The 25,924-nt window shown below is 38.4% G+C and overlaps 1 pseudogene; it reads left to right on the plus strand.

The window, feature by feature from the left end:
• The window catches only part of LOC107136619, a 46,370-nt pseudogene extending 20,767 nt beyond the window's left edge, over positions 1-25,603 (plus strand).
• The last annotated feature ends 321 nt before the right edge of the window (positions 25,604-25,924 follow it).

Below are 25,924 nucleotides of genomic sequence, written 5' to 3' on the forward strand. Positions count from 1 at the left end.
CTTCACCCATGGAGCCATGCCTCCTTCAGCTGCCTCCACTGCACATGGATTCATTTTGTGCACTCAAGAAATCATGCACAAAGCTGTGTAGGTCTTCCAGAGGTCATTTTTTCCTAGAGCCTTCAGGCAGTTTTCCCCTAAACTATTCCAGATTTTTTATTACCCAATTCTTTAAAATGCATTGAACAATGGAGAGTGAATTCTCTGTTGTCTATAGGAAAAAAAAATTAGAGTCCATGAGTCTTAATTTTAAAATATGTGTTTAAAGCCAGAATGCCCTTTAAAGTCAAAATCGTTTGTGCTGTCTTTCTTCTTGCATTGCGATAACACTTTAGGAAGCTAGTATTAATGGGCGGTCAGATCACAGGCTAAAGGAAGAATTATGCTTTATTTGATCAGAGACTTTTAGACAACAAAATGATAGTTCAGTGTCTATATTAGATTCCTTTCTGAATTTAGCCTTTAGGCAATCGGTTTATTAAAGGATTCTAAAAGCATTTGGCCTTTATTTGAGTGAGTGTAAACTCTACAGAGTTTCTAACTGTAATGAAATCAGAAGGGTCATAAACCCCTGTGCTGTAGACATTAATTAATGACCAGGCTGTCCCTCCTCAGAGTGAAGTTCTGGGATAGCAGGTGTGTTTGGGGGAGGTAACAACTGCCTGAGAAGCAGCTGGACTCCGCAGCTTTTGGAGTGAGAACAGAGAGACCGCAAGCCTCTTGCAAGGGCTGGTTTGTCTATTCCTTTGACCCACCCCACCCCCATGCCTTAACTAGATGCCTTTGTTTCTTATAAATTTTGCATCAACGTGTAGAAAAACATGGTTTTCTTATCTTTAAAGGGAAATATGACTGCTTCCCACTCTGACCCCTCTCCCGGACTGTCATGAGGCAGAAGAGAGTTCAACAGAACACGTGATCGTCTTCCATGGTCTCTGAAATTACTTCTGTGAAATATCCACCTATTTTCCACAGCTTGATTTACTGCATCGCCTGGAAATAACAAATGTAATTAGGCTGGAATCGACATAATATGAGGCCAGATTGCCTTAACATTCCTTTTGCTTGAGAGGAACTTAATATGAATGAGAACCAGCTGTCTGTCTGTCATCGTGAGCATTTGGTCAGCTTTCATAACTGATGACAGATATGGCTCTTTTGGAAAATACTATAAAGTCACATCATTGTAATGGCCATTTTTTTCTCTGACATCTTTAATATCTATAATGAATCATGTACAACATATCTATTTTACCTGAAACCAAGAGATACTTTTGTGCTCTCCAAGTGGCTATCTCCCCCAGAATAGTTTTCCCTAGCCTAATGTTTTGAATTTCTTAATAAAAGGGGTAGTGTAGTACACTCTTATTCAAGAAGAGAGAACAAATGAAGCTTGTGATTTCACCAAGAAAGAAATGTTTCATGTAACCTGGGGCTTTAGATAGCAAGAAGGGGATTCACAGGGTATGTATAAAATTTAATTTAATTAGCCTTTAGTAAGCATATACTATTTCAGAGAATTTTAAAGAAATAAAATTTTTTAAAGGGACCAGAATTTGGGGGCACTCTATTTTTGTGTGAAGCTGTCTACATTCTCTTTTATTTAACCTCCACCACAACCCTATCTTCTGAGTTAGATATTATGACCTGCCTTTTTCCAAATACTGACACTAATAACTTCCCAAGGACACAAAACTAGTTAATGATGAAGTTGAGAGTAGAATCTAGGATTCTTTGACTCAAAGCAATAATAAAAGTATTAATGAAAGAGTTCAGTAAAATTGACAGATCAAGATCATCCTACTTAAACTGGCAACTATCTATGAACCAATAATAACTAATTAGAGAGTATAATATAAAAAATTAATTTCAAATATAAATAAGAATAATGAGAAAATGTGGTGGTGACTCAGAGATGAACAAATTACCAGTGGAAGTAGAGCTGACCACAAGTATTGATACTCGGGATGTAACAGGGATTAATTATCGGGAAAAGGATAGGCAAATAAGTCAGTGGTAATGGGGTAATAAGATCTCCATATAAAAATATTTGATTTCCTATCTTAAATATTAAAAATACACCAGGGAAACTAACCTAAATTTGAAAATTAAAACTTCAAATACTTCAGAAGAAAACAAAATAAACAATATTGAGGTATGGAAAGAATTCTTAAATAAAACATGAAAGCACAAATAGCCCATGAAAGATTAATGATAATGAACTCACTACATTAAAATGAACAGTCGTATACAAAATAAATAAATAAATAGTAAAAAAAATTAAAAATAAAAAATAAGCCACAGGCTGGGGAAAATATTCGTGATACACATAACTTAAATAGTATAGCATCCAGAATATATAAAGAATGCACAGAAAGCAATAATTTGATAGAAAAAAAATAAGCAATTCACAGGACAGAAAATTCTACTTAGTATGTAAATATATATCTAACTTTACTAGTAATAAAGGAAATAAAATTAAAGCAAAGCAATATCTTTTCACACTTGTCAAAATGACAAATTTTAAAAGTCGAAACATAATCCAGTGTTGAGCAGATGTGATACAACAGGAATTCCCATTTATTGCTGATGGGATTGGATAAGCTTAGAGCATGACAAATCTCTGGGCCCTTTTTTTAATGGCTTATACTTCATGTAGTGACTCATCAATATTCACAGGCAATAAAGATGCCAATACTGCTCACCTGATATTAAGTGATTCGACCACTCCTTGGTTGTCTGCTGATCTCTGCTCTGTAGTTCCTTGAACATTTCTTTGAAAGTCATTGAAGCTACTATGCAGCTTATATTTTAACATTCAGGTGTTTTCTTGCTTCTGCTTTCTTAGGTTGGGGGGAACTAGCAGGGGGTTTATTGTTCTGTTTTGTTCCAGCCTATCTGGCAGGAACAATTGCACTTGCTCAGTCATTTTAGTGAAATCTTTCGTCTGAGCGTAGTCTAAATGACAGAGAAGCCACATCACAATATACAGGACACCTTCAGGAAGATTCTCCTGGGGTAACCCTGGTTTCATTGTCATTCCTGAGGAAGCCCCTGGAGATTCATGAACTGCCCAAGCTTGAGGTAGTCTCCAACAAACAAGGAAAAGGACAAAGAACTCTCACTTTTAGCCACGTGCTGTTTTGTCCTGTCATAGTGACTATTAAGGTTTGGATCTGAAATGTCTTTTTCAAAGTCGCATGTTGAAAGCATGGTTCCCAGTGCAACACATTTCAGAGGTGGACATTCAGGCAATGACTGAATTGGGGCTTTGACCTCATCAATGTATAAATTCATCAAATGGATTAATCCATTGATAGCTGAATGGACTACTGAGAGGTGGGACCTAGTTGGAGGAAGTGTGTCCCTGGGGGTGTTGTGCCCTGGAAGGTTTATCTTCTCCCTATCTCTTCCTCTTTCTCTCTTTCTACTTCCAGGATGATCTGAGCTGGGCAGCTTTCCCCTACCACACCCTTCTACCAGGATAGTCTGCCTTGGATATGAAGGCGATCTGGCTGCGAAATTTGTCACCCCATTGATTGCCCAGGTTGATTGGGCTGATCTGGCTGTCTAGGCAGGTGTCCCCTTCCTCCCTCACTGCTCCATGTGAATCTCTCTTGAAGCTGCATAACAATCAGTCAAAGAGGATGACTTTCCCTGATAGAGGAGGACCATTCTTTGGTCAAAGGTCTACAAGTAGCTACATTCCCCTGCTAGAACCTCCAAGTGAGCTCTCAAGGTGCAGGATAGTCTGCCTCACGTCATTCCCAGAGCAATGGAATCTGCCCATCATGAACTAAAACTTCTGAAACTGTGAGCCAGAATAACCTTTTCCGCCCCTAAGTTGTTCTTGGCAGTTATTTTGGTCACAGAGATGCAAAGCTTACTAAGGCAGTGACTGCATTCTGAACATTGCAGCTAGATACTATGCATACTATGATTCTGTAGGTCACTCTGAAAGGATGAAGGAATGAAGGAAAAATAAATATCTGAACGAATTATATACTTGACTCCCCCTCTGAATGGAGCTCTCTTGCTGCCTCCTCTAGGCAGAAGACATCCTAATTTCCCATTTCCTATATTTGTAGGGAAATAGAGGAAATACGTGGGGCAAAGACATACATATAGAAAATGACCTCACAAGTAAATGCTGGACCTCGTATCCGATGCTGTCCTGACCTTGTACACTCAACTCAGAATGGGATTAGAGTGAGGGGGTTTACCACTTTTCAGAAACTATTTTAACAAGTTTATCACAAACGTGGTAGCCTGAAACAACAAAACTTATTTTCTTGTAGTTCTGGAGGCCAAAAGTCTGAAATCAAGGTGTTGACAGAGTTGGTTCATTCTGGACACTCAGGAGGATCTGACTCAAACCCTTCTCCTACCTTCTCCTAGCTTCCAGTGACTGTCAACAATCCTTGGAATCCCTCAGCTCCTAGACACATTAGTGCAGTCAGTGCCTCTGTCTTTATGTGGCTTTCCCCTCTGTGTCTGAGTCTCAGATCTCTTTCTCCTTTCTGTTAGAATACACCAGCCATTGGATGTTAAGTCAATTCTAAAACAAGAGGGTCTCATTTCCAGATCCTTAACATCTGTACAGACCCTATCTACAAATGAGGCCACATTTACAGTATCAGCAATACTTTACCTCACTGGGGCCACTACATACGGCACTAAAGAGCTACAGAGTACTTGCTTTATCATTGCTGCACCAGGAGAATGTAATACAGGTTTCCTCTCTAGTTCTCCTTGGCTCTAAGAATGAGAGGAAATCAATATAACAGCACACTGGATTGCCTACACATGCACACTGAAGTGGGTTTTTTTGGAAACTCTTTTGTAAAGAAGAATAATAATAAGGAGACAGAGAGAGAGACAAGGTGTAGAAGCAGGGAAGGTGGCAGAGTGGCTCTTTGTCCAAGCGGCCATGTTTATTTATACCAAAAGGTTACATTAGGTCATTAGTACCATAACCACATTATTGTTCAGAGTATCAGTAAGGTTGCTTAGTCTGCAGTTATATTTCACAGTTACAATATGCAGTGTTAGGAGCTTTGTGCAGTTCTCAAGAAAGTCCATTGTCTGAAATTACTGTTAGGCAGGCAGCTCCAGGAGCACTGGGAGTTTGGTGAAACATTGTAGTTATCTAGCAAACAAGTTCTTCTATTTCCAGGAGCTATGTGCCTGCAATCAAGGTTGAGGTTTGATGAGGCTCTAACACAGAGGCATCTCAGGGCATTGCCATACCAGCTAGACATTGTTCATATATTAGCTATATTATTAAATCCTAAGAGAGATTACAGGGCATTCTAAGGGTGGGAAACAGGGTGCCTGTTACCCCTCCAGGAGTTTTCTCACCAGGGGAATGCTTCCCTGTGTATTTCCACGGTCAGAATCCCTACACTCTTTCAGGGACAAATAGTGTTATAGAAATTGCACTTCCTAAGGTGGAAAGAAAATGGGTAGATATGTTATAGTCTCTATCTTAATAAAAAGAAGGTAGCTTTTCAATTGCATCATTAGCAATTTAATATATTAAAGTTCTTCCAAAGAATTTGTTCTTTTAAATGATTAAATAACCTAATCCCCGCAACTTGTTCACAAGCTTACTTTATTTAATAAACCAAATCTTAGCCTGGTCTGAAGCTAATTCGTAAGAAATCTGAATGAATTAAGTGTGAGTTGATGAAGGGCCCTGATGCTGAATTTAACCAGCAAGAAATATCTGAGGAGTGACACATAATATCACTTTTTTAGACTTAGATATAGAAGTTTGATTATGTGGTTGATTCTAATGACCTCTAAATAAAACAGAGGTCAACTTCATTGGCTAAAAAGTAGGGCAATATCATTATTGAGATGCTTGCCACATGTTTTTGTACATAAAATACTGAAAAAGTTACAAAAGAGAGGATTATTTTTTATATTCAGAAATTCCTATTAGTTGATGTCATAGACATGTTGATCTTTTATTTTGACTGTGGCATGTTTTAGTTTTCAAATAGATTAGGTAAATTATATATAAAGCTAGAAATAAAAAGGAAATCTATAAAACCCAAGGTCCTATGGAAAGTAGTCATAACTCTCTTAGCAAATGTGGTGAGCTAACAAAAATGCATACATAGACTACAACTACCCAAGCATTGCAAAGAATCCAGTCAAAAGTTAATTCCACCCTGTTTGAATATGTACCATAAGCTATAATATTTTATTTTAATATAACAAAGACTATATCAAACATCCACAGAATCTGGATCAGAGTACATAAGAATTGAATTATTCTGACAAAATACAAGCTGAGCAGTCATATTCCTTTCTGCAATTTTTTGCATCAGTTGCTTTGGTATAATGCAAAGTGCCTTTATAATAACATGACATCTAACATCTTGGCTCTGCCACTCACTGGTCAATCATATGGCCTGGAGCGGGGTGGGTGGGAACCCTGAACAATGTGACCTACAACTTCCTCAATGAAAAAAATTGAAGCATATTGCCTATCTCACAAGGTTTATGTAAACATTAGAGATACTATGGGTAAAGTGTCTGATTTTGAATGCCTGCTATTATTCCTAGACTGTGGGGTTTTATTTTTATTTTTCTTTCCTTTCTCTTTTTCCCCGCTTTGGCACCAGGCAGGCATTGAACCCAGGGGTGCTTAACCATTGAGCTACATCTCTAGTCCTTTTTATTTTTTTATTTTAAGACTGTCTCACTAAGTTGCTTAGGGCCTCACTAAGTTGCTCAGGCTGGCTTTGAACTTGCGATCCTTCTCTAGCGCCACAGAGATTACAGGTATGCACCACCATTGAGAAACCATAGATAAGTATGTTTGGCTATTTGACATGACTGTGTCTAACAAAAAGTGAAAATATTAATAATCTGTGGGTTATGACTACACACAAAAAGCTGGTTGTTTATATTTATTTAATTATAATTAAAGTGTATTATTCAGAAGGTGGCAAACATTGAGATGAACTGCTCAGATCCCCATTCAAGAAAGGACTAGATTTCCAGCTGGGTGGAGTGTGGCTAGCTCACAGCCTCCAGCTGTTAGTCCTTCAGGCTCTTCTGCTTTCCAGCCAAGGGCACAGCACTCAGTGGGTGAACCCTGCCAATGACTGAGCCAGGCAGTGGGAGCCAAGACCACGTTCTGCTCACCCACTTCCAGCCAATGACTGAACAAGGAGGGATCACGGCCCAGCTATTTCCACCCAACACAGGATTCTTCCCCTGGGCAAGCTGGGCTCCAGAGCTCCCTGTTGGGGGGCTGGCAGGGGCTTGGAAGGTTGGCATCATGGACAGAGAGCCCCACCTCCTGCCCCGTCCTACTACCTTCCTTTTCTGTTCACAGGTTTACTCCCCACAAAAATGTTTTGCACTTGTAAATACCTCAACATATTTGGGAGAACCAAATGACACAAGACAATGTTAAAGAGATTTGTTACTAAACAACAATAATGACTGCCCCGACCCCTAAATATATATATATATATATATATATATATATATATNATATATATATCTCCTGGCAGAAGAATCAATGGAAGTGCAGAAGTTCTTCATAGCTCCTCTGTCTGTACCTGTGAGTGTTAAACCAAGGTTAGTATTTGGGAGGTGTTTTTTTTTTTTTCCTCCTATTTAGTCAATATAAACTTGCTTACTTCTAGTTAAGTCCACATCTTCTCCATGTCTTCCCTGTAAGATGAAGAAACAGGCACCAGGACTTAAGACCCTTATGTCATTTTTTTTTATCCATTAAGAATCTCAATATCCTTAAACATCCCTCTGAGGTCCGATTTTCCAAGCTATTCATCATTTTTATTGCTTTTCTTTGGATGTTATCCAACTCTTCACCCTGCATCTGTCTTCAGATACAGAGTTTCAAACTCATAGCAGGTCTCCTCCAGCAAGCAGCTGGCTGTAGTATAAGAGCGAGCTCAATGGCCACATCTACTGACAAGGACTAACCATGAAAACCAGCAACACAAGCTTTGTAGCTGTGTTTCCTTTGTTATTTGGGAATTGCATATTTCATTTGTTTACATCCCACCTCTTCGTAAACAGTGTTTTGGATAGTATTTAAACTGCACCAAGAGTCAACAATATACAAGGCATGACTCCAGCAAGCAGAAACATAAAACTGTGTTTTCTATAAATTGCATAAATAAACAATTTAGAAATCTTCCTATTAAAATAAAAAAGCTGATTCTGACACCCACACATGTCCTTAAAAGTCATGATTATGGACGCAACAGAGGGAAAAGGGACCACTATTTTTTCTCTTCCTCTATGAACATTTAATCTTTTAAAAGAAAGACAAATATTGCCATCAGCTCTGCCTGCAGTCCAGTTCCTTGTGAGCCAGATTTCTTGGCCCCACAATCTGGCATGTTCTGCTTTTCCAGCACATTCTCCAAGAATCCCTTCATCCACTCTAAGTTCCAGACTGAACTATATGCCATTTCTCTGCAAACACTGCTGCTTTCCCTAACTCTCTACCTTACTTTTAATTTCTAGTCCTCAAACATTCATTTCCTCCCAGTGAAAATGGTTGAAGTCATTCAAAGGCCAACTGGAAAATCTCATTTGCCTGGAAGCCCTGTCTAGTGCCCACAGTGGTACACAGTGGTACTTTTGCCCGTCTCTGAATTGCCACAGCATTCTGTTGCACGATCCTGTTCTACCCTCTCTTACCTGACAGCCCTATGCATCTTGCTGCTGCAGTCAAGGACAACGACTATTTTGTCTATGTCCTCTTTCTATCACAGGAGTCCCCAAGACTAAAAAGAAAAAAAATAAATAACAGCTGCAATGTCCACAGAACATGGACCTGAGTAATGTAATTTCTTGGCATATACTTCAGAAAAAAATGATTGTTATTCTTGGTTTAAAAACAATGTATACGTAGGTAATTGAATAAGTTCATTGTTTAATTTTGGGGTCAAAAATAAATAAATAAACATTTTCACCTTTCTGCTAGACATTCATCCTATAAGTCATTGAAGTGGTCACAAATATGTGCCAAGCACTCAAGTAGGTGTTGGAAATAGAACTATAAACAAGGTTGACTCAGTGCCCATCCTCAGGGACTAGTCCAGACGGGAAGAACTGAAAAGCCTGACTAGTCCCACTGTGGTCAGAGGGCTCATGAGTCAGTGTGGGAAATACAGAAGGGCTCCCAGCCCAGGCTTCAGGACCAGGGAACTCTGATGAAAACTGTACTGCAGGAGAATAGACTGATTGGTGGCAATTGGTACTGATAGAGAAATAGTTCTTGAAAGGTTAGGGGTGAGAGAGCACTTTGGTGTCAAAGCACCGTGGGGGGATCATGAAAATGCGTGGAGCTGCCCCTCAAGTAAGACAAGCAAGGCTAAGATGCAAGCAGAGCCAGGTCAGAACAGGCTTTCAAGACATGTGAAGGAGTACAGATGTCAGACTGAGACAATGGCAAGTCACTGGAGGATAATCATAGCATATTTTCAAAACACCCCTCTAGCTTTAGTGCAGACTAAGTGGCAAGCATGAAAGACAGGGCACTGGGATAACAAGCATCAGCCAATGCAGACATCCAGGCAAGGCTCAGTAGGTGGTACCTGTACACAGGTATAAGTTAGCAAATTCCAAGTCAAATGCATCCCTACCAGCTTTCACCCTCTCCATGAATAAAAATTTTAATAAAATTGACATTAAATATAATTGAGAGGCCTCTGACTGTCCTATACCACACTGCTTCATCCAACATCTGAGTTTTTAACACACTTGGAGACCTTGAGCATTTCAGTCTTAACTATCATGGAAAATTCACTGAGTTTCCAAGTGTTGCTACAGTTTGTGATTCATGTGGACAATTGATACTGCAAGCATTTTAATTTTTGAAACAGACACAATGACTATACCTAATTAACAAGCGCTGAAAATAAACATACACAGAATATATTCCACTGACAAGGATTGATACCATATCCTCCTTCTTAACATTCCTTTAACCATGGGCAAAATCAGTAGGCACTTTTGCTATTGCCTTGTTCTGAAACTGATGGTTAGATGAGAAACTATTTAAAAGCAACTTCTTTGGGAGTTAACCTTTTTGATCAGGAAATAGCACAGATCTCCCTATGTAATATAAAAGTATTTCTGAATGGCAGAAAAGAACTGATGGCAAATCACCTTAAGGCCATCCTTCATGGTGACAGCATGGCATATACCTGCCAATTCTGAGAGGTCACAAAGTGAGTGTTCTCTTTCCTGCAGATCCCATAGTGGGACTTAGTTATGGCTACTATAACCAAACACCATAAGCCAGGTGGCTTATTCACAACAGAAATTTGTATCACATGGTTCCAGAGGCTAAAAGCCAATCAGGTTCTGGTGAGGGTGATCTTCTTGGTTGCAGACTATCACCTTCTCCTTATAGGCTCATATGATGGAAAGAGGAGAAAGAGCTTCCCAGGATCCCTATTTTAAGGGCACTAACCCTGTTCTTGAGGCCTCTGCTCTCATTTTGTAACTATCTCCTAAAGCCCCACCTCCTAATACCATTCACCACACATTTTTGGTGAGGAGGCCACAAACATTCAGTCCAAGGCTAAGTTATAATGAGGACCTGGGAATCGTCATAACAACTGCCATAGCAACTATCTAGTTATTACCAAAAAGAAGGATCATGAATTAACCACTTTGAATCAGGTTGTCCTTTGGGGTAAATGTCTTCTATTATCTAATTGACTCAAAATTAACCAATTTACTTATTCAATTACCTAAGTACACACTGTTTTTAAACCAAATATAAGGATCATTTTGTTCTGAAGTATATGCCAAGAAATACATTACTCATGTCCCTGTTCTATGGACCCTTGTTGCAGCTGTTGTTATTTATTCGTTCATTTTCAGTCTTAGATGATGAGGTGCTAGGGGAAAAAAAGAATAAACTGTATTTTGGTGCTGTTCTAAGAGAAATATTTGGGCCTGTTTTTTTTTTCACATGTCTATGAGCTAAAATGGTTCAAAAATTATATTCCATGGGTTTTCTTGGCTAGACTTTGCCCAGAACCTGCAGTTAGACACGTCTCCTTGTTGGGCTTCTTACTTTCTGAATGAATTGATGGCCATCCCCATCAGCACAGATCTTGCTCAGCCAACTGATAGAGATAAAACTGGATAACATACACTTAGTAACAGAAAAGATTAGATTGCAAAGCCCAGCTACTTGTCAGGGAAAATGACCTTGAATTCTTTGTTCCTCAGTGAAAGATCAGAGAATATGCAATCCATCTGTTTCTTTAGCTATTCAAAATCTTTACTGGATTAAGCCTGATAAACGAATCCTGTCATTTGATGGCTTCATTTTGGTTTCCTGGTTAAATTGCTTTTTTTCTCCCTCAGATGTGTGTTAAATCTCTCATCAGCATACCTTGAATGGACAATATGAAGAAGAATCCTATAAAACTCAGGATTACATTTACTTTACAGATGCCATCAAACACATTGTTTCTTATAGCACCCAGGGACACCTTTAAAAGAACTCATAGGATAAATTTCTCACAGGGTCTTAGTGCCAGAAAGAACTATGTTTCCCCCCAGGCAGTTGGAGTCTTTGTTTTATGGACACCGTGAAGCAGAGACCAGGTAATGGTCCTGTCTGTGTTGGTTACTAGAAAGCACACAGTCAAATTGGTGACTCAGAGATTCACATTAACTTATTCTATGCATTTTTTCTTCTTATGAAAGGAAAACATAATTATTAAACAAAAACTGAAAATTCTGATAAGAAATTAGCATAAAAATTCTTTGTGATCTCTCTGCTCCGAATGATCCCTATTTTTTGTTCTATTTCTTGGTGTTTTGTTTTCATGCTTATGTCCTTTTATTCTTTATTACAAAAATAGAAACATATAACACTTTGTAACTTGCTCTTTTTACTTGATAATATACTGTGAACAAAATTTACATGTTACTAAATGTCCTTCTACAACATTTTCAAAGACTGGCGAATAAACATTCCTCAAATGTGCCAACATCATTGAATCATTCCCTTAAAATGGAATATTTATGCAATCTCCCTATTTGTGTTATAAATGTCCTGATAAACATCTGCATAAGAGTATCTTATAATAATAAGTAATAATAATCTTTATTTAAAAATAAATTTTTAAAAGTAAAATGATTAGATCAAAATCTGTAAAATTACAAGGTTGTTTTTTTTTTAAATATTTATTTTTCAGTTTTAGATGGACACAATAGCTTTATTTTTACTTGTATGTGGTGCCGAGAATCGAACCCATGCTAGGCGAGGGCGCTACCACTTGAGCCACATCCCCAGCCCCTTACAAGGTTGTTTTTAAGAATAAATTGGTCTTCAAAAAAATTGCACAACTTCCTGGTAGGATGAACGTTCTTTGTCACATAATATAAGTGGCAGAAACTTGTTTGTGTTACCTGGCAATTCACATGTACATTCTTGCACACATGTGTAAACACACATGTACACATTCACAGAAACGCAGACTATCACCGCTGTTGTTGGGCTTGTTTCAACAGACACAGACGTGGTGGCCACCTGCTTCTCATGACTTCTTTGAGTCTGGCCCCTCCAGGATTGACTTCTCAGAGATGGACCCCAGTGTTGTACTCCACGATTCTGGCCAAGTCTAATTCAACTAAGGGTAGACATTTAATCCAAGTTAGGCCATTTTACCCACTCACTCTAAGTTAACAAAGAGAAGTGACATAGCAACTGGAAAAGTGTTAGATTTGACTCAATAATAGAAGGCACCTCCATCCAACTTCTGAAAATATTCACAAATTCCTGCTGTTGGAATCCAGAGGCCTGCCAAGACCTCCCCTCACCTGCCAAGACAGTGTGTTCATCAGTACCAGGCTCAGGCTAACCTGGGCAGTGAATAATGATTAAAATGAAACTAACAGTTACTGGATGTTGGGGATGAAACAGTGCTCTAAGACCTTTATTAGTCCCATTTCACTCACTCTGTATAATAACCTTGTGAGGTAGCTAATGTAAAGATCTTGATTTTTGAGATGAAGAAACTGAAGCACTGAATAGGTAGGTGATTTGCTGTTTGCCCAAGTTTGCAAATTTCTTAATGGAAGTACTGAAATGCGAGCCAGAAAAGTTTGGATGCACAGCCCACATTCTCAACAATCACACTGGAGTCGTCACTCCCCCTCAGGAAGTCATACAAACCTCATCTCAACACAACCCAAAGGAGCCATGTTGTAACCACCCATGGCATGAGCAGTACAGATGGGGTTTGCTAACCAGGGCTCATGGTGTCCCCAAAGAGCAATAAATTGGACTTGGAAAGGCTGCTACTGAGCTGATGGCCACCTGAGAAGATCCACTTGGGACAGGAGGGCAGTTCTGCTCCACTCCACAGTCACATTCTCATTCCAATTGCTACTAGAGACCATTGGATGTAGCTGCTTTACTTTAGGATGCAATCACGTTCCACAGAATATTTATAGAATATTTGTAGAATTTGTAGAATATTTCTACAGTATGAGTATTCTCATGAATCCAGGAAGAAGGTGACTCTGATCCCACCATTGAGGGTTTTTTTTTTTTTTTAATAATATCAGGAGATCCATTCAGGCCTCACCTGGAGAGCAATCACCAGAATAAAATAGAGAGACATCAGCATGCCCAGGGGCAAGAGAGAGATTATTCTATATAATTAAAAGTGGTGATATTACCAAGTTTAAAGCATGTTTATTGAGTTGACAGGAAACAATATTATTGTTTCAACTTGCATAAATTCTATGATAATTGATTTAATGATTGAGGATTTTTGAGGGAATTCTGTCTTTGGCAGCCAACTTGACATTCCTCAATTGAAACTATAAAGAGATAAAGCGGATTGTAATGATTTCTACATTCATGGCTCTAGGTCTTACACGATATCCACACTGCCTGGATTTAAAAATAAATGGCATCATCTTGAGTCAGAAGATCAGCACTTCTTTAGTTTTATCAACTCTCCTCAACTTTAGTGTCTCTGTTTCTCCTCAAATTCCTTCTCCGTACTTCTGGGAATCCCCAGGCAGGGGTCTGGCTTCTCCACAGCTTTGGCCATCTGCTCTTTGCCGGTTCACTGAGGCCATTCTCTCCATGTCAGCTGTCCTGCTGAAGTCCACCCATGGCACCAGTGTTGCTGTGGACATCAACTAAATGTGTCTGTGCCACCCACTAATTCCCACCAGATCTGTGCAGAGGCCTCCAGTGCCACTCTTCCAGCTTTGAGGCTTCTAGAGAGAATGCCATTTCCTCTTCCTGCAGGGCTGCCAGCACCAGCACATCCCCTGACCTTTGACGAGCACAAGGACACGGGCCTCTCGGATTCATCACTTCCCACCTTGAAGCACCACGGTTTGGGAATAAGTTACCAAGAGATGCCTAAAATCATCTTCCCTTCCCTTATTGTCCCATCATCTTTGAACCGACTTTGTTCACCCAGTTATCTGCTTTCCTTCAGCGTATATTCTCTCCTCGAAGACTCCATGGTCACTTAAGTAAATTGACATCCCCCCTTGCAGAAATTCCAGACATGTCTGAATACATGAGTAAATACCGATTAAGTTGAGACTGGAATTTTTTTCTATTATATCTATTATCATTATTGCTATTATCTCATCATCATTATCATCATCATTATGTTGTTGATGATGATGATGATGATGATGAATTGGAGCCTATTAATGATACTTACTATATATCAGACCACTTCGAAGAAAATTAGATGCACTTACTTCCTCTGTCTCATTTTTCCAATATAAAAACATTTCTAAAAGAACTCTAACATTTAATACAACTAGCATAGCATTTTTCTTCTTTTATATAATTGATGTTATATACTAGAAAAAAAATACATGCAATAAGCCTAGACCTATATTTTTCTTCTTGCATATGCATAAAATTGATATTGTATATTAGAATAGTGAAGAACAAAAAAGAAGCTTCTGTAATCTTCTGTCCTATCTGTAAGCTATTTGGTTTAGGAGTTTAAAAGTATGGTTACTAAACACATTTTTTCCTTTAATTCACTGTGCCAACTTAGAAAATACTCAGAACCACCCCAGACCTCAGCTTCCCTATTAATAAGATGATGCCAATGCTGGTTGTATTTAGAACTAACTCCTGGATATTCAATTCCAAGAATAAAGCAAATGCTTAACAATAATTATTTTTCTTTCTGATCTCTCATCATTTGCCAGGAATTATACAAATATCATGTCAAAAGTCAGTTTTGGAAAGCTACAGCCAAAGGTGAGTATGTGACTAGTAGATGAATACAGACACCAAGAGGGAGACGGATATTCATTCTATCTGTTAAGGGAAAGCTCAAAACATCTTGTTACCAGTATGTTCCTGAGAAAGAAAATCAAAGGTCATGGCAGTCAGAAGAAATGATTTTTCCTCAATGTCTGGATATCTATGTATCTATCTATCTTTGTTTATTTTGTCTTCACCACAACTACAATCAACTTGAGCCTGTGACTAGGGAGCCATAACCAAAGCTACAAGAGCAGCAGAAAAAATCAGGGATGTGAGTAAAGCAATCGCTACCTCAATTTTCTTTATCCACTTCGCCTCAACCTGCTACAGCTCCACTCCACTCCTGCAGGTGCCTTTATGTCACTCATTTCAAAACTCTGTATATTAAAAAATAATGTGGAAAAAAAAGAGAGAAGGTCTTAGGCACTGTGGGGCTGTGGAGTATAAGAAGATGAGTAGACTAGGAATGCTACTCTCAAAGAGGGAGTATTTTGGAATATATTTGGATTCACGATCTATATAATATGCTCTTGTCTACACGTGGATATCTCTGCTGCGTAGCAAATTATCCCCAAATTTAGTAACCTAAAGCAACAAACGTTTATTATTTTGTGCTTTCTGCAGCTCAAGAATGTGGGAGTGATTTAGGTGGGTAGCTCTGCCCCAGGGATGTGAACTAACTAGGGCAGCGTAATCTGCTTCCACGATGGCTCACTTACACAGCTGATGGCACGAAGCCCCGATTACTTGCCACAGGAACCTCCAAATATAGTTATTGTAGCATCCTCACAATTTGGCAACTTCTCTCCTCAGAGCAAGGGATATGAGAGAAAGGAAATGTGGAAGCTGCCTCCTTGATGGCCTACCCTCAGAAGTGATACATTATCATTTCCAAAATGGTCTCTGGTTTTCATAGGGTCAGATTATTTTTTATTATTATTATTATTATTATTATTATTATTATTATTATTATTATTAGGATTGAACCCAGGGACACGTTTAACCACTGAGCCAAATCCTCAGCCCTTTTTATTTTTTGAGACAGGCTCTCGCCAAGTTGCTTAGGACCTTTCTAAGTTGCTAGAGGTGGGCCTTGAACTTGCAATCCTCCTGTCTCAGCCTCCTGAACTGCTAGGATTTCAGGCATGAACCATGGTGTCCTATGGTCAGCCCTTTTTATTGTGAGAGGGAACTATTAAAGGGCATGAATGCCAGGAGGCCGGGATCATTGGGACTGATTCTGGGGATTGGATGCTATAATATGTAATGGAGTCTCCCCAGATCTTACTGCCCTGTAGATCAAAGTCACATTACTACTTCAGACTTCACCAGCTCTCTCCCCAATCACTGACTAAACACGCCAAGCTCCTAAGAGTCCCCTTTCTTTCACCACATTTTCTAAGTTACTACAGAGGCACCATTCTCCTGCCCAAGACTATTGCTGCCTGTGGAATTGCCACTGAAGAAACAGAACCCTCAGTGCCAAACCAAGCAGCACTTATTCCAAGTTGAGGGGTCTCCTTTTCACCTGGAATCTCGGCTCACCAAGTTCTACTCATTGGGTCAAAGTCACCTCTCTCCTGTGTCCTTTCTCCTTTGGCTTGTATTCTCCTTAAGAAGGCTCCACAATCCTTGTGCAAATAAGCCTCCTCACCAGCTCACCAGACAGACCCAGATGCATCTGTATTACCCTTAAATTAGGCATTTCTTCCCTGACTCTCTTCCAAATGACCTCATATATTCACGAGAATAAAATAAAAATGCCACAAGATAGAGGAATGTTTTGATATATTTGCTGAGTTTCAGCCCTAGATGGTATTTTCCTACTAGCTGAATTTCCATTACTGCTACTCTTACAATGAGGTCAAGAGAAGTCCAGAGTCCGGAGTCCGGCCCATCAGTCACTGCACTGCTAACCTGCAGTAATAAAACCCTGTAGTGACGCACGGGTGGATGAATAGATGGGTCAACAGCCACTTTTGTTCAATGACTACAGAATGCTGCCTAAATCTAACACAGAAGCTTGCTCAGCACATTCACATCAAAGACAGAAAAGCACACTTTAAAGTTACTATAATAAACTTACCTTTATTTCTATTCTCTTTCCACCATTATGAGGGGGAAAAACTGTATTTTTAGTCACCTACTTAGATATTCTTCAGTAAAGCCTAAATCTGAACAGAAAGTTGGAATGAATGCCATGAAAGGTTACCTTGTCGGCAGAGCCATTAACAGAAAGATTCCAAGTTCATCCTCCTATCCCTGATTGAAAGCTCATTGCCTTACGTCAAAAATTTCTGTCACCATGGAAGCCAGAAACCAGCTAGAAGAGAAGTGAAGTGGCTCAAAATGTTCATTTATAAAAGGAGTAAGCAGTGTAGTACACATCAGAGAAAGACAATTACAAAACAGGCAAGCTCCCATCTGATTTGTAAAGTCTTCATAGTTGAAATTCTCATTGATGGTATAAAGGAACAGATAGATAAGGATGGTGGGAACACAAGGTTAAAAGAATAATTCTATAAAATGAGCCCACTGTACTCTCCACATGTTTTCTTTGCCAAAAAGCAACCTGCCTGCAGCCCCACCTGGCCTGAGGGGACAGAATATGTCACATTCCTTCACCCCTGAGGCAGTGGATGAAGGTCTGGCAGTCAGTGCAGATAATGAATGATGGAGGTCCAAAAGGATGACTGGTTATATTGGTTATCAAACAGAGAAGACAATGGGTCCATAACAAGCTAACCTTGGTTCCTAACAGTTACTCCCTATGCTCCTGCTCCTTCCTGCCCTTAGGCACATACTAGAGAAGAAAAAAGAAGATGGGGTGGGGGTTCTGGAGTCTATAAAGGAAGAAGACACCCCAACCCCTCTGGATTCTCAGCTCTGAGGAGAAGTCATCTGCCTCTGTCCCCTTCTTAAATAAAACTTGCTTTCTATGCTTGTCTAGGTATTTCTTGGGTGTTTGATCTTCAACACCAGGAAACAAGAACCCATTCCTGATTTCCAAGATTGGTATCAATGGGACTAATTCAGAATGCGAATTTGTGCATTCAGAATTAGAAATGGGGGAGACTCAGCACTATCATGGCTGAAGTCTAGCTTTGCTTGGCAAGGTTTTCTTCAAAACAATAACAAAGGTAAATCATGTCACACCAGAAAAAATGATAAGTAGTTGAAGTAATGCATATGTGAATTTATTCAATTTAGCCATTCCACAACATACAGACATTTCAAAATGTGTACACGATAAACATATGTTGTTTTATTTGTAAAATAAAAAAGAACATTCTTTAAAATGTTTTTAAAAGTGAATCAGAGTACTAAGACTTTCAGTCAGAATTTTCTCACTAGACTGAACAGTCTGAAGGATCACATCAAACCATTAACTTGCAGGGAATGGATGTGAGGTTACCACAATTGGACAACTTAAAACAACACCTTCTTATTAACTGACAGTTCTTTAGATCAAAAACACAACTACAGTGTGGCTCCACTGGTCTCCCTACTTAGATTATCACAGCTGGTTCCCCTACTTAGACTATCCGAAGGGTTCACTTTTCTTTTGGAAGACCCTGGGGATGAAGCCACTTTTAAGTTTGTTCAAGATGGTGGCTGAACTCTTGAACTTCTTTGATAGCTAATAACAGGGGCTGGTTTTCTCTCCTGGAGACCTCTCTCAGGTCCTCCTTGTACATGCCCTTCTCCACCTGCACACCAGCAACAGAAGATCCCATCCTCACACTCTCTCTGGCTTCCTCTTCTGACTTCAGCCCAGGCTCTGTTTTTAAGGGCTCATGAGATTACATTGGGCCTACCTGAATTACCCAAACTAATCTCCCTATCTTGAAGTCAGCCAATTAGAAATCTTCATTACAACTGCAAAGTCTCTTTTGCCATGTAAAAATAACATATTCTCTGGTGTAATAACAGAGAGGGAAGGACATGGGGCCAAAATTCTACATCCCACATGGGGGAACAACGTAGAGAGAGACTTCTCTTTCTAACCATTACTTCTCTATTGCTTGGGCTTTAAACCAAGCCAATGTTAACTTTGTAATTTTAAACACTTTTTTTATTTAAAATATTTAAATAGTCATCCATTTTCAAATACACTCATTTGTTTCAAAATCGTTTGTTCACAAATAATACAAATTGCCTCGTTAGTTGCTAATTTAAATAAAGAAATCTATTATTATTTTGCTTAGTTTAATTGAGGCAGGTACTTTCAAAATATTAATCATGTCCAAAGGTTTTTATTAAACATTTTTCTTTCTCCAAAGGTATATCACTAGCATCAATTACAGAATTGAAAATGTATCTCCAAATATGATCAAGTGGGATTTAGAAAGAAAAAAAAGTTAAGATATTAATTAAACAATTAAAATTTTAAAAGTGCATTATGTACTCCCAGCACTAAAACATCATGACAAACTAAATAAGGAAACAGCTGCCAGGTTACTTGTAATTTCCATGAGAAGACAAAGATAAGAAATGCACAATAATAGCAATATGCTCTCCTGGGTTGTATACAGTTTGCATTTTTAGACTTCAGAAGAACAAATTGTCCCTGACAAATGGGAGTTGTGTTTCCCATAGGAGAAGAAATTTGAGCTTGGTGATAGTGTTTTGCTGTTTTGAACCCCTGCCCAGCAACATCCTAAATTCTGAGAGAGTAGCCGTCGTGTCACTGTATTCTAACCTTTTCTTATCACACTAGTGCAAATTCTGCAGGGCTCTGACACAGACAGCTGCAGATGCAATCCATGCAAATTATGGTGGATTTGGCTGTCTCAGATCAAAAAAGTCAGAAGTTATCACAATAAACTTAATTCCTCTTCTCCGTGTTATTTAGTTCTCAAAGATAAAATGTGAAATATGTAGTCCTTGGAACAGCAGTTGAAATTGTCAACAGCTCAGTCTTCTAATTCTATCATACTCTTATTATAATTTTTTAAAATATCATCAGTTTCACCTTCAGCTCTCCTACATGGACTGATTTAGAGTTTTGGCAGCACAGAAAAGTGGTAACTGTACTGCTTTTCTTTTCACCTCATAACTAGGATTCCCCCAACTTCCTGGAAATATTTATCTAGCAGCTTAAAATAATTTATTTAGAATTCTGAAAGGCTGCCTTGGACAATGTCCATCTCTCTTCACAAGTTATCAAGCAGATAGTTTAACTTGGACTAAAAAACGTTGTTTATCATAATCCATCCCAAAAGGGGTTATCAGCCAAAGTCAAAGACATGAGTGCCTGGTATTCTCAATTCTGTTTTGTTTGCCAAAATTCTGAATAATGTTAGTAACATTAGATGGAGCACTTCTTAGACAAGGCTATCTGTGTCACTCAAGTTGGCTGGGACCTGGTACAAAGATGTGGATGTTTAGTCCTATCAGAAGATTACTACTAATAGCACTATGATTAAATTAATAAATAATAAAACATTTTGTGTTTTTGTTGCATTCTGTAGTCTAGAATAACCCAACTGCACTTCTATATAATAATACCAGGCATAGTAATTGCACTTTCTAGCATATGTAAAGCATTCTGAAAAGAGGATTGGTTTTAAAGCCAAACATTAACTGGACTCAAAAATAACCTTAGTCCTTCACCAGCTATGAGACTGAGCAATTTAACTAACTTACTGGATCTCAGTTTATCATCGATAATATAGAATTAATATTTATTTTCAGGTAAGCAAATTTATTGAACTGAAGAACTGAAATAAATTGGACATGGTAGCACACACCTGTAATCCCATCTACTTAGGAGACTAAGGCAAGAGGATTACAAATGTGAGACCAGTCTGAACAATTTAGCAAGACCTCGTCTCAACATAAAAATAAATAAATAAAAAGATTAGGGGAAATAGAGTGTCCTGGGTTCAACCCCAGTATGGGATAGGGGTGGGGAAGAGCTGAAGTAAAGATCTATAATAGTAACTCAATAAAAATAGTGTAATGGTGGGGCTGGGGTTGTAGCTCAGCAGTAGAGCACTCACCTCACACATGTGAGGCCCTGGGTTCTATCCTCAGCACCACATAAAATAAATAAATTAAGTAAAGGTATTTTGTCCAACTACAACCAAAAAACAAATGTGTAGAAAAAATTAGTGTAATCGACTTCTAAGATTATATGAGGACATTGAAACCCAGATGTTGAATTATTTGCCCCAAATTTAAAAAATAAATAAATAGAAGACCAAGTTAGAATGTAGTGTCTCTATGCCCTAATAAAGACAGCTGTATACCGTACATGGTACATGCATAATATATCTATGTCCTATCACATATTTGGAATAAGCAGGAGAGACCAGCAGATTAAATCTGGTGTTGCTGTTTCCTTACTTCCAATACAAGGAAAATTTCAGAATCACTTACACATAAGATTTCCACAAGGATCTGTAAAACAGAATGTTTCTGGTGGGCAGGGGGATAGTAATCTTCTAGGCCATTTATGGCTGAACAAAACACTTTCAGTACAGGATACTTTCTGCAACTAATTTTATACAAGGTAGAGAACCACATGTATCCTTCCCAAGTGGCAAAATTATCTCTTCTCCACAAATGGGTCCCCACTGGGATTTGATGTGAGCAAAAGAGATGATCAGGAACTACAGGGAGAAAAAGAGGCTACTCTGAGACCTAATGTAAGCTCTTTTTCAGGAACTGTGAAGCATACAATGCCATCATAATGTAAAATGCATTAAACTGTCAGAATGAAGATCCTGTCTTCAATCATGTAAAGTCCCTCAAGATTTCAATGCTAAATTTTACATTAAGAAATCTCCCAACCCTCACCCCCATTTGAAAAAAAAATAAGTTGTCTTAAAAAGAACAAGTATAAATACTTCCAAAGACTGTGTGGTACATGAACAGGTACCAGGTAAAACTGCAGAACAATTTCTTAATTTAAATAGATTCAAACCCCAAATTCCATGAGTATTTCTATAAGTAATTCTGTAAATAGTAATATTTTTCATGGTATTGGGAATTAAACCCAAAAGTAAGAATGTCAATTAGATACTGTTTTGATTATTAATACAAAAAAATCAAAATCTAGTTGCTAGGAGTTAATAGCCAATTGCCAAGATCTTTCTATTTCAACCCCACTGATGGTTATTACATAAAACTGATTAGTTAGGTAGGCTATGCAATGTCCTTAGGAAAGGATACATGTCTCTAGTAGATATTTTGAAGTTTGATAAAAATATATTCTTTGTTCCTTTTGAAGCTGCAAATGCACTGATAACTACTGTTTAAAAGTTCTAATTTTAGATCTCACAGCATTTTAAAATTTAGAGACCCTTCCTCCATTAATAAAACATTCCCTGATTGAAAAACAGATGTTTTGTTTTTATAAACACAATGAAAACAACAGAATGCTGCCTTCTTTTCTCATTTTATTCCCTCCCTCTTCTTTTGTAGTCTTTCAGGAGCATCTTTGTGAGAACCTGAGTCCTAACGACTGAAAGGTTTTGCTGAACAAAAATTCCCACACACTCTACCCATGCTCTCTTCTCCTGCCTCTGGTTTCCAGTTCTCCTGGAGGGCTTCATCTTCCATGGATGATGACAGAAAAATCACTCGTAATTGCTGAGCCACAGGAAACTGGTATGAAATTAGCATCATATTGAAGTGTCCAAATAGATCCTTTGTTGCTGATAGGGCAAGCCTAAGAATATTTTGTTGAAGGGCCATTTTTCAAATTTTATAAATTTTGCATTTATCCCCAATTCACAACATCTGAATTTTGTCTCATGTTCTTTAATAAGAGCTAATTTTAAAAACTGAAAAACATGATGTCCAGAACCTTAAGGAAATCAGAAAAGACCAAATGAAAATTACCCATATGTTTAATGAAAAGTTTAACTATTCAGTACCAAATATTTTTAAAGATTTTTGTTAGTATTAAGAGTTAATTCCTCAAAAGTTTTGATTTTTGCCTAAACTTATAGCAATATAACCTGTACTTATAGAGAAATACATTATCTGTTGAAGTTTATAAACCAAATTAGTTAAGGTATCATTGAACAGAACAAGAATAACTACAAAACATTGAACAAAACAAGGAGAGGAGCCATACTAATGAGCATAAAACAATTCATATTTTGCAAACCAAACACATTATTTACAGACTACAAATGGAAATATGTTTTGAAAGGCTAATCCTGGTTGTCATTTCGGTTGCCTCAAAAATTGATAAAGCATTTTTCTGGGTGGGTCTGGAAGGCAGCAGCTCTTAGGCATGCAGCCTCGACCTGACCTTCTTAAACAGGAACGTTTGTTGCTATTGACAACATCCATGGACAGCAGCCCCCAGATTCTTCCACCTTTGATAGTGAACATGCACAAGGAGCTTTCCAAGGGACTTCCAGGCCTCCAGCATCAGACTGGGGCTTCATCATCAGTCCCTCTTGTTTTGAGGCTTTCAGCTCGTTGGATAGAAGAGTAACTGGTTTCTCTGATTCTCTAGTGTGAGGCCAGCCATTGTGGGGTATCCAGCCTCTGGTTTTCTAAGCCAATCTAATAAATCTCCTCTTATAATTTTATGTATATATATATATATATTTTCTATTAGTTCTCTTCCTCTGGAGAACACTAATATACACAGTATAATACATAAGTTTTCACATGTTTTTTGAAAACTGGTTTAACTGAAATTTAGAACCCCAATAATTCAAACAAACTTCTAGATGGGTTGATGTGTGGCCCAGTGCTAAAGACTCAGTCTCTCCTTCACACCTTATGATTGCCTCCAAAAGAACTCCACAAACATCTAGAAATCAGTCATTATAATTGGTAAATAGAATCAATAATGATTCTGAAGACCCCAGTTCTAATCCCACGTCTTCACAAAGATTTGTGTAAAGCCGGACAGTTCATTCAACTTTTCTGAGCCTACTCTGTAGAGTAAAGGAGTTGGATAACCCACCACCAACTAACCCAACTTCAATAGCCTGGGATTCTGATTGTTTTGAGGGGGGTTCAGTTGTGTTCACTTTACTCAACAAAATTCAAATCTGCATACAATTTTAGCCAAGGCATTTTTACTACAAGTGTTCTGGGTCTTCCCTTCCCCCTCATCTCTCCTAGCCTGACCGACCTACGACTTGGCAATGCATGAATGTTGTTGCTGCCCAGGTGCTGTTTCACATAAAAACCAGTTCAAATGATGTCTAGTAGAGTCACTTAACCTGATCTTTCTGGCATTAGTTTCCATTTGGGGTTTAGGGACCATTGCAAAATATACTTCTAAAACTCAGATTTGTTCTCCCTCTTTTTTCAGTCGTTGAACTATGTTTTTCTTCTGGTCTTTTACTTCAAAGACAAACCTAATATTTAAGAAACTCATCACTAATGCAATTATTATTGGGTCCACAACACTGAAAACCCTTACAACTAAGTTGCTATTAGAGAAGAGAACAGCCCACTCCATTCCACTAAGTGTATATAACTTGTGTGGTTAGGAATTTCCATGGTGTTGATGCCCTCTAATGTCCTCCAACCCTGTGAGAAGCCCATATATAACGGTAGGAAAGGTCTCTCTATATAGGTATATTGATTTTTAGTAGCAACTTGCATGAGAAGGGGTAGGGATAATAACTCCAAAAGTAAACAATGACTAAGTGTCCCTAAACATATTAGAGCAAACATAGCCTTTAAAAGAGGTGACACTATCTTCCATCTCCTCACCCCAATATGAATGGTGTTTTCCTTAAACTTAAAGAGGAGAGGGGAATCTCTTCTAAACATTAAAAAAAAAACAAAACATATTTCAAACCTTGTCCTGAGTATTTGTGTAATCTTCAGTGTAATGAATTCAGCTTCTTATGTTTTTCTTAAGAAGGAGATTTAAGGGTTACTCCAGACCTGTAAAATGGGAAAAGCTATGGGCAGAGAGAAATCATGCCTAAATCTACCATGTATAATTCAAGAGTCTTTTTGGAGCTGCTGTGTGTTTGTTTGATCGGACCTCGAACCTCTTTTGTAAAGCAGCAGCTGAGCAGACTCCAGCGCTGGCCATGAAAAGCCCAAGGAAGGAGTCAAGACTGAGAACAACGATCATACTAACTTGAAGGTGGCAGGGCAGGATGGTTCTGGTACAGTTTAAGATTAAGACTCATACACCACTTAGTAAACTAATGAAAGCCTATTGTGAACAACAGGGATTGTCTATGAAGCACACCAGATTCTGAATTGATGGACAGCCTACTAAAGAAACAGACACACCTGTGACAGTTGGAAATGGAGGAGGAAGACACAGTTGGTACTTTATTCTGGCAGCAGACAGGAGGTGTCTGCTAAAAAGAGAACCTGCAACTTTACTCCAGAACTCTGTTCTTACAGAACAACAGTACATTCTCAATTAGAAAACTGCAATTTGGTTCCGCCACATTCTGACTATTAGAATATAATTTTCTCTATTCTTTTATTTTCCTTTTACACATTCTTTTATTGTACATTAAGTAACTGATGTATGTGCACAAGTACATTGTGTTTTTAAAAAACTAAATAGTCAATGAGATGTTTCAATTGACACCAAATGGAGATGGGATGGGAGAAAATACTGGTTCTGTGAAAATTTCCCCATTCTCCATTAGTGACACGCTCATTCAGCTCTCACTT

This window comes from Marmota marmota, unplaced genomic scaffold (assembly GCF_001458135.2).
Source record: "Marmota marmota marmota unplaced genomic scaffold, marMar, whole genome shotgun sequence".
Lineage (NCBI taxonomy): Eukaryota > Metazoa > Chordata > Mammalia > Rodentia > Sciuridae > Marmota > Marmota marmota.